The following is a 9,292-nucleotide window of genomic DNA, read 5'->3' as shown; positions in this document are numbered from 1 at the left end:
AGTGTGTAATAAATACATATAATTACTTGCAGAAAATGGAATTACTGTCGTAAAAAGAAATTGAAAAGCTATTACCATCACCATATGTCACAGTTTGTGTTCTACAGTAAGTCACAATTCTGATAGTTCATTTATAATGCTGGCACGTCAGTAAGGAGAAAACTAAGGCTTATAATAATATTTTCATTTAGTATAGAGGTTTTCATAAGACAGCAACAACTTGAATCTGCTGTTACCTTAACTTTAAATCGCTGTTTATTGAGAAAAACCTGTTGAGGAATTGTTCTTTTCTAGCAGTGGAGGCTGAACCAGCACCTTCCACCTCCTACATTGCTCAAGGCTATACAGGAAGGTGACAAAATTAATTGGGGGCATTGGAAATGGTTGTTGATAGTGCTAGAAGGTTAGGCAGATGTTATTGTGCATTTGTGTTGGAAAAAGACTGGTGAAATGGGTAACTTCAGCAGCACACTATGAAAAATAAACATTCAGATTGGGAGGAAATTATCAAGTTGCAGCAGTAAAACTGTGGATATGACAGACATCAGTTCATAACAGTGTTCAGTTGTGTTAGGCTTGCCATAAAATATCTGTTTCTTGGGGGTTATTGAATGTTTGGAGAGCTGTTTTCCACTGAACCAGCCTGTCTACCCACTAATTTCTTGGAATCAGAACTGCTGGATTGTTACACAGGGTCCAAGGGCAGATTAAAAAAAAAATAATAATAATAAAAAAAGCATGCCTGCACTGAAATAAGAACTGGTTACCATCTCTGGAATTCATGGAGAATCTGAATAACACATGAAGTGTGTTTGGAAGCGTTCTGCATAAAAGCGATACGGATTTCCTGAGGTTGTATTTCAGTCTGAGCAGACCATCAGCCACAGTTCAGAAGAGCATCATGATTCCTCACCCACTAACGAGCTCTGTGTGTCATCCTGCTTGCTCTCCAGGTGCCTGCGTCCCCTCATTTTCTGCAGGCTGGATGAGGCCTACTTGGCTCCAGGGTGGCTGTGGGGCTGCTCCGGGCTGGGGCTGCACAGCCCCTGGCAATGCCTCCAGCTTTCCACGAGGAGTGCAGGACCCTCTCCCGGGGGCCAGCAGTGCCCCTAACCCAGCTCATCAACCCATGGCCACAAGTGCCAGGCGTGGGACCCGTCACGGCCTGGTGCTCCTGCACCAGCTGGGGCTGGGGTGCTGTGAAGTGTGTGCTTGGGTTGACCTCTAGTGGCTGTAGGGAAGAGAGGGCCAGACCTTCAGGTGGGCGAAGCATGAATGGTTGTGCTGAGCTCTTGGAGCTCCCTCAGCCGGGCTAACCTGCCATGGATATACGCATTACCTTCTGTATGCTGATCCCTGTACATAAATGAACATTCTGCGCTTGATCTATTTTCCTGTGGGCCTTTCTTCCAGAAAGGATGTGTTCCATATGAAATCCATATGAAAGGTTGCAGCTCTGTGCTAGGGCACCATACTATGAAGGCCATAATTCACGACTTCACGTCCATGCCCTTCATGAGATAGCTTTTGTGATCTCCTACGATGTGCTTGGTCATTTCACGTTCTTGATACACAGTCTTCTACCTCCACGAGCACCTTGAGCAAGACTGCTCAGGAAACCATCTTCACAGGGCAGAATGGGAGCAGGGCATGCCTGAGCTAGGCTTTCATGAGCCATTGTATTAGAAACGGGGATTTAAAGATCTGTGGGTTGTGTACTTCGGGTATGTACTTCTCTTCCGGTCCAGGCATTGACATTTTGGTTGGGATAGGAAAGATTTCTGGACATTCCAGAAGATTCTGTGAAATAACTCTTTATTTCGCCTTCTCATTGAGAAGCAAGAACCACTTAGTGGTGTTGCTGATGGTACAGGCAAACTGAAAGGATCATTGTGATCCTGTATGGTGGAGGCCCTGAGGCAGCCCTTGGCATCGCATTGCTAGGCTGGAGCTCAGCCCTGTCCTTATGCCTTCCAGGTAGATGGTCAGCCTCACTAGAGTCTGTCTGAGGAAGGCAACATTTATCCCAACTTTATCTCATAACTTAGCTGTAATTGAATCCAGTACTGAAAGCCTTGGTTTGGAAACTGTTGAAAAAAAAATCAAAACAACAACAACAATCTCACATCTGTAACCAAAATTGGGCATAAATAATTGATAATAGATAAAATTTGCTGAAATATCTCAAGGATGCTACCTGTCTTCTTGCCAGTTTTTATACTGAATAACCAAAAGGTTTTAGTGGAGATAGATGACATATTTAACATCAGGCACTTTGTGCACACTGTTCTCACAGTTGCCTGTAATATTAAAATTGCACTGGGGACTAAAGGAGACTAGCAATAGGAAAATGAACACCAGGGTAATCAATACAGCACTCCAAAAGGGAAGCAAGTGGAATAACGTGTCTAGCACACATCACGATAATACTGAGGAAGCTTCACCACTTGCCCTCCAGCTGGGACCCTGCTCATGCAGGGTCTGGCAGGGACCTGAAGGCTTCTGTGCTCTGGTGTGTGTCTCGGCTGTGTCTAAGCTTTTCTTGTAGAGAAACTGCAGTGCAAGCATGATTGCTCTTCTGAAGCTCTTCACTGGTCTCAAGACGCTTGAGGCTACAAAATAACTGAACTAGAGATGATATTCCTGATAGCTTTTTTTTTTTTTTTCCAGATATATCACCTGGTTTAAATAAAAGATTACTGTTTCTCATACACCTGTCTTGTTAAGAAGAAAAGAGTGTGGTATAGAAGATGATTGCTGTAACCTAGATACAGGTGTGAGTGTGTTGCCTGTTAATATCAGTGAAATGATGAGGCAATTTCTTCCCTTTTTGTCAGTCTTTTCCTGTAATTAGACAGAAGCTAATTAGTAACCTGATTTATATGTTTAGTTTAGGTTTTTGTGAGCTTTAGATGATAGAAATCAAGCAGAGTGCACAAGTTTTAACTTGGTTGTATTGGATCCTGTAAATAAAGACCATAGATTTAGATTTCCTGATCTTCATCTCACTTTTTTAACGTATTTTTGAGTAAACAGCTGAGAGTTTAGGGCTTCTGTTTACTGTCATTAGCATCACTTCTTCTACACATTACCAGCTTCTTCTACTTCCACATTATGCCTGTGAATTAACACATCAGGTCAGTGGGTGGAATCTCATCTCCTTTGAAATCAGGGGGCAAACCCCCCTTTCACGTGGGCTGGTTAGGAATTCAGCCTGACTCTGACCACTGCAGTAACACATTTTGTCATACAGTTAACCTTCCCCGCTCCTCCTGTTAGTCCTCCAAATTGGAAGAGTCGAGTATGTCTGGTAATTGATAAGCAGATTGCTTAAGGGGCCCGAAAGCCTCTGAAGTTAAAAATGGGTATTAGAGGCTGATTGCAAATTCATCCAGCCAAAAAGCACGTCATAGGGATGGGGCTGGTTATGTTTAAGCAGGAGGCCTGCAACTTGCATTTTTTCATTATTGATGGCATAATATTCTTACTGACTTCTGCTGTAAACAATTTTAGTCTAACAGACATCAGAGTTTGTGTTTACACTCAAAAAAAAAAAAAAGGTAATTTTTATTGTTAAACCTCTTTCTGTGGTCTGTCTTTGGCAGACTGCCTTACTGCTTATATGGTGTGTGTTCAAACCAGAAACCTTGAACAATGTAAAAGTTACCAATTTCTGCTTCCAGTGCTCTTGTTTCTTTAAAGGATGTGCAGTCAAATGAAAACAATAACATAAATTCAGTGCCACAGCAGCTATTTTCAAGAGGAAGGTAAAAGACAGCTGTAGAGAAACCTGTATTTTCTGCTTATTATTAACAAAGTCGCTGTTCTGGAAAGCTTTGTGAAACTTGTTCTGAATTTAATCTTGCTTCTGAAGGCTGTCTTCCTAGAATATGTAAATACTGAAATCCAAGAAACTGAGGAGGAGGAGGGAATGGAGTCAGTCAAAGTCATTTGTGTTTATTGTTGGAGCCGTATTGTTTGAGGTGCGCTGATCAGAGAAATAGCGTACAGAAATGTCAAGTCGTTTGTAAATCAGAGGTGTACATGCACTCATCTCTCCACTGGTGTTTTTCATGACTGGCAATGCGAAGAACAGATTTAACTAGGAGGAAGCTATATATTCATCCCTTTATACGAATTAATATGATTATCGACCACCCTAAGCAATATTATTATGCGTTTGGAACTTTCTTTGTGAATACTTATGCCAAAGATCATTATTTCCTAAACTAGGTCCAAATAGCTTTTGGTCTTTCTAGCTGTGGGATATTTGAAGGCTGAACTGAAGTCTCCTCATGTGATGGAAATAATCACTGTGTAGTGGAAAATAAACACTGTCCTTTGTAGTGTCGCTCTTTAGAGCAGGCAAATGGCTGAAAGTATTATGCAAAAGTTTTTATTCTCCTTACTCTCCATTTTGAGGTAACAATCTTAGCACCCCAATCAGTGGCTTTTACTGTATAGCAGTCCTTTGTGCGTTCTTGCTTTCAAGTAGAGCAACTTCCTTAGTCTGTAAAAATTCTTCATATTTACTGAGAGCATCACAAACCGTCTACCATTCTTGAACTCCCCTGAAAACTCAGCTCTGCTGGTCTCAGCTTGACTTATAGGAGTTTTTCTTCGCTCTCTCCCCCTTTTTAATTGTGTTATTCTATACCTTCTATCCTTCTGTTGTGGGCAGCTAAAAAATATCTAAGATGGAAAAAGGTGTGCCAAATGACTACTTGATTTGTTAATAAATATATAAATAATCTACCAATTCCTTGCCTGACTTGCTATGTTATGTTAAGCATTCATTTCTGTTCTTCCTTCTCAGTTTTGTGGACAAAGGTTGGAAGAATGCATATATTTTGAGCATGGCACAATGTGCATCAAAAGCAATGTTACCACCCAATTAAGTGGAAACAGCCAGATGCCTAAATGTCTGCTTGACTGAGGTGGGAATACTGAGGTTGTATTCCTTTCTTTGGAGGGGAAACATTGAGAGAGAAATTCAAAATTAAATAGCAAATTTCTCTTGGAGAGACTTGGAGTTTAAAGACCAGACTCTCTTGACAGTAACAAAAGACCCCCCTGCTCCCCCCCTCCTTCTTTTTTTTTTTTTTGAACAAATTTAATTGGTTCTTTTGCCAGGTAAAGTTCAGTTGTAATGAGACATTTTGTTAATGCGGATGTTGTTGTGTGTGTGTTGTATATCCATGTCCTTGAAATGTGGTTGTTATAGCAACAGGCTTAACTATCAAACAGGTTTTTGTCTTATATCTGCTTCTTAGCATGTAATGTAATTAGGATTTGCAGCATCTTTAAATATCATGCTAGCTAATCAAGGATACGAATATCACTTACTTTCCTAAGTAAATTAGCTATAAAGTATTGTTTTTCCCCAAAGGCATTATCTCTACAATGTGTGTATTCTTAGTCTGCCTAGTTCTTTCTGCCTTGATGTGAAGAAAAAAACAATGAATCTACATATGCAGAGTTAAAATGTGCCAAAACAGTTAGATTTCTGGAAAATCAGATTCCAAGTGTAGCCTTTCAGCATTTGAAAGTCGTATCCAAACTCTGCATCTGCAGTTCATAATTCACAGTGCAATGCTAGCTATCACTGCGATCGCGTTGCTCTGAGCCTGTTCTGCAGTGTTCCCAGCAAAGGATTGGGTTAGACAAGCAGTCTGGTGAAATGGGTACTTTTGAGATGTCATTTTGGATCTGCTTTTCACTTAAAATTTTCTCGAAATTAAACTCTTCTCTGCTGCTTGTGTTTTCAGCTCAAAATTAAACTATTTGCAGAATTGCGTGTGTTAGGATCTGACGGTGGGAGTGATCTCTAAAATTCATTTTCCCTCCCAGCCCCTAACCTATAGGGGGGTGAGGGTGGGAAGCGAAGGGAGAAACCTTTAATTTCTATTTGCATCACCAGGTGTGCCCTAGGCAGGAACAACACAGCTGTGGAAAACGTTCTGCAGTCCCCAACCATGGGGAGCTGAGTGCAACAGCACAGCAGTGAAATGCCACCATAAACACCAGAAAACAGGCAATATGAGGTCGCCCACAGATCAGACTGGTGCTGTGGTCATTCTTGCAGGCAGCAGCTCCTCGTGGCCATGGAGCACTTGACATAATGTTGTTCTCCTTCCATCTGAAGTCTGCCTTTTGGAGCCCTTGGCTTTCTTCTGGGCTGTCAGTTTGGGTTGCTTTGTTTTCCTTTGAGACCTCTGAAAAAGGAAAATGCTGCTTAATGTGAAATAATTGCTTGCAGGAAGAACTGAGCTTGCGCTGCAGTTTGTACAGCAGCTTGATGGGTTGAGGGGCCTTTCGAGGCAGCTTTGTTGTCGCTTGCTCTTTACAGCTGCAGTATTTAACTTCCCTGGCTGACAACGCGTCTTGTGACTAAGGATTTGTGTCTTGGAGCTTGGATCCAAAGTCTGATGACTGCGATGAGAGAAAGCCTTAAAAGTCCTGAGGAAGGAGGGGGCGGGGAGGTGTACTGTATTTAAAAATAAGCCTGAGGTCTAATCATTACAATGAGTATTTGCACAATCAGGTAAGCGTGCTTAGAGAAAGCAGGTCTGCACTGCAGCCAGGTAGCAACTGGTGCAACAAGAGACTTTTAGCCATTTGTGCATTTTAAGCATCATCTTCGCATATGTCATTGTAGCAAATGAGCATATACAAATGGTTTGAAATTAATTTTTGCACAAACTAAATGCTTCTTTCTGGGACCTCTGGTCGGAAACTTCACACAACATTGATAGTCTTGCTAGTGGGTAGTATTGTTCTGCAAGAAAAGTGCTACTGATGAATTTTAATTAATTATTTTTAATAAGTGAACTTTTCTTCAGCAAACTTCCTGGGTTTAAAATGAGTAATAGGGGATCTGTTACTCTGAAGGCTGCAGGACTGTATGGTTATTCTTATGGTGTGGAGCCTCCAATACGTTTCAGTAAGTAGGTTTCCAAAATTAGCAGATATGCAGGATTTGCTCATTTGTTGCCATGTGCACAAAACCAAATTTGTCTAGGGTTAACTTGCTAAGCCTCCAGACCAACTTTTAATGGCAAGATGACAAATGGTCTCTGGAGACAGTGCGTTTGGTTTGAGAGAAAGATGAATCTAGGATGAAAGAAACAGCATTTTTGCTCTTTCCATTTTGCTTGTGTTAAAAATAGATGGGAAATCTTAGTCATGCCGTTAATGGCTGTCTTCAAATTGGTACCATAAGTTTGTAAATCGTCTTCTGTCAGCGTAAAAAACAGCTATTGCCAGAACTCATATGATACGCTTGCACAATATGACCTTTTATTTTTAAAAATGCAGTTTTCAACTCAGCCTCCAAACTCTGAAATCCCTGGTTTCAGAAACGTTTAATTTGCTTTGCAAATCTCTCTGCTGTTCTCTCAGTCTGTGCTCTCCCCGTAGCTCATCCTACATGAGGGTGTGGATGTTTCTTCTGGATGCTTCTTCTCCTGCTCATTAATTGATCCCTGGACTGACACTGGCAGAGGTGTTGGCTCCTGCGGGAGGACAGGCACCGGTGTGAGCAAACCAGCCTGGATTCCCTTCTGGAAATGAAGCAGTGGCAGGACCCACAGAGGGAGAAGTGCTCCCCTGGGGCTGCTGGGACCCAGAAGTTCCTGCCTGAGATGTGCTCCATGGTGTGTAGGAGCATCACCTCTGCCCTAGGCTGGTGGCATGCTGCACAACTTCACAGGACCAGCCTTGAGATATAGCTGGAGGTGCAGGATCCCACCAGCACCAACTCACCCTGCCTCCTTCTGGCACTGCGTATGGATACAGCCAGTCTTCCTACACGTCCTGAGGCAGCAAAGAAACATCTACCAGAAGTTGTGACAGGTGATTCAGCAGGAGCTCTGGTGACTCATCTAGCTGCTGAGGAGATTAAAATCAATTCCTGCTTCAGAAAATGACAAACTGCCCTTTGGTGTCACCCATTAATCTACAGCAACTGCTGGGCTGGAAAAAAACAGTCCCTATTTGTTAACATAGCCACGAGAGGGAGCTCATAAATCCCATGACTGCAACAAAGACATATGGAAATGGACCAATGTAGAGATTTTAAATTCAATTATTAGAAAACAGCTGGTTGTTTCTTAATTCAAATAAACTTTTTTACACTTTCTGAAAATTTTTTAGAAGCTTTCTTGAAGGTGTTAGTATATTTAGAAGACAAGTTGATGCAACACCATTTAGGTCTTGTTTGTGATTATTCTGTTTGTTGTATTTTGGTTGAAACTTAATCAAATTCTTCTCTTAGTTAAATTTTATATATATATATATATATATATATAACTCCTGCTTCTCATGTTCAGCACTATCAGTACAGAAACCTCAGCTACAGACAGTATTATTCCACAGCATTGACTGAGTTTGAATATGCATATAAAATGAGGGCTTCCTTTCCCTAGAATTTAACTTTATGTATGTGTAAAATGAATATATATATATATGTGTGTGTGTGTGTGTATATGTATATATGGTCAGAGCTGATCAGTGGTCTTTAGAAGAGTGGTGCAGGCTTTTGTGGCTCTACTTCAATTCCTTTAAATTTGTATGAAGTTCCAGAGGAAGGTCAAAAAACAAAGGGGACCCAGAATTTCTGTCTTTAATAGCACATTGCAAAACAACTGTTTGGAGAGCACGTGAGAGGATGGCACTTTTCAGCAAAACCAGCCGCTAACTGATGGACATTACAGAGGGGCTTTTTGGGCAAGCCAGCAGGCCTTTGTCTTCTTGAGTTGCCCATGGGGAGATGATACACCGTCCTCAGGGGCACATGATAGTGCTGAACATCAGAAGCAGGACAGTGCAGCGTGTCCCATGTTTCATTCCCCAAAGACCTACAGGCTGACATACTTTCCATAAGTTATAGTCAAAAATTTAATCACAAGTTAATCAATTGGAGAAAGAATTCACAAATCTTTCTGAACAGCAGAAACTGTGCAGTTGGTATGCTGAAGGGAATAATATCTGGTAATTAATCATCAGTTTAAAATTTTTCTTCTTTTCTATTTTTTTTTCTTTTCTCTGTTTAATGTGCTGGCAATGCAGGTGTTAGCTGGATATTTTTTCAATATCATCTACATTCCTTAGGGTATCTTGGAAAGGAAAAATAGTCTTGAAGCAAAAAGTGCAGTAGTCCCCAACTTTTCATATTCTATGTAACTCTGGAGTAATTTCAAGTTTTCTTTTTTCCACTTTTTTCCACTTAAGTTTCTAAAATGAGTAATCAGCTTCATCTTGAGATTATTCTCATTTATATGTCTGATTTATT

The sequence above is a fragment of the Cygnus atratus genome, chromosome 9, assembly GCF_013377495.2.
Source record: "Cygnus atratus isolate AKBS03 ecotype Queensland, Australia chromosome 9, CAtr_DNAZoo_HiC_assembly, whole genome shotgun sequence".
NCBI lineage: Eukaryota > Metazoa > Chordata > Aves > Anseriformes > Anatidae > Cygnus > Cygnus atratus.
The sequence above is the reverse complement of the archived record's forward strand: the minus strand, read 5'-3'. Positions refer to the sequence as shown.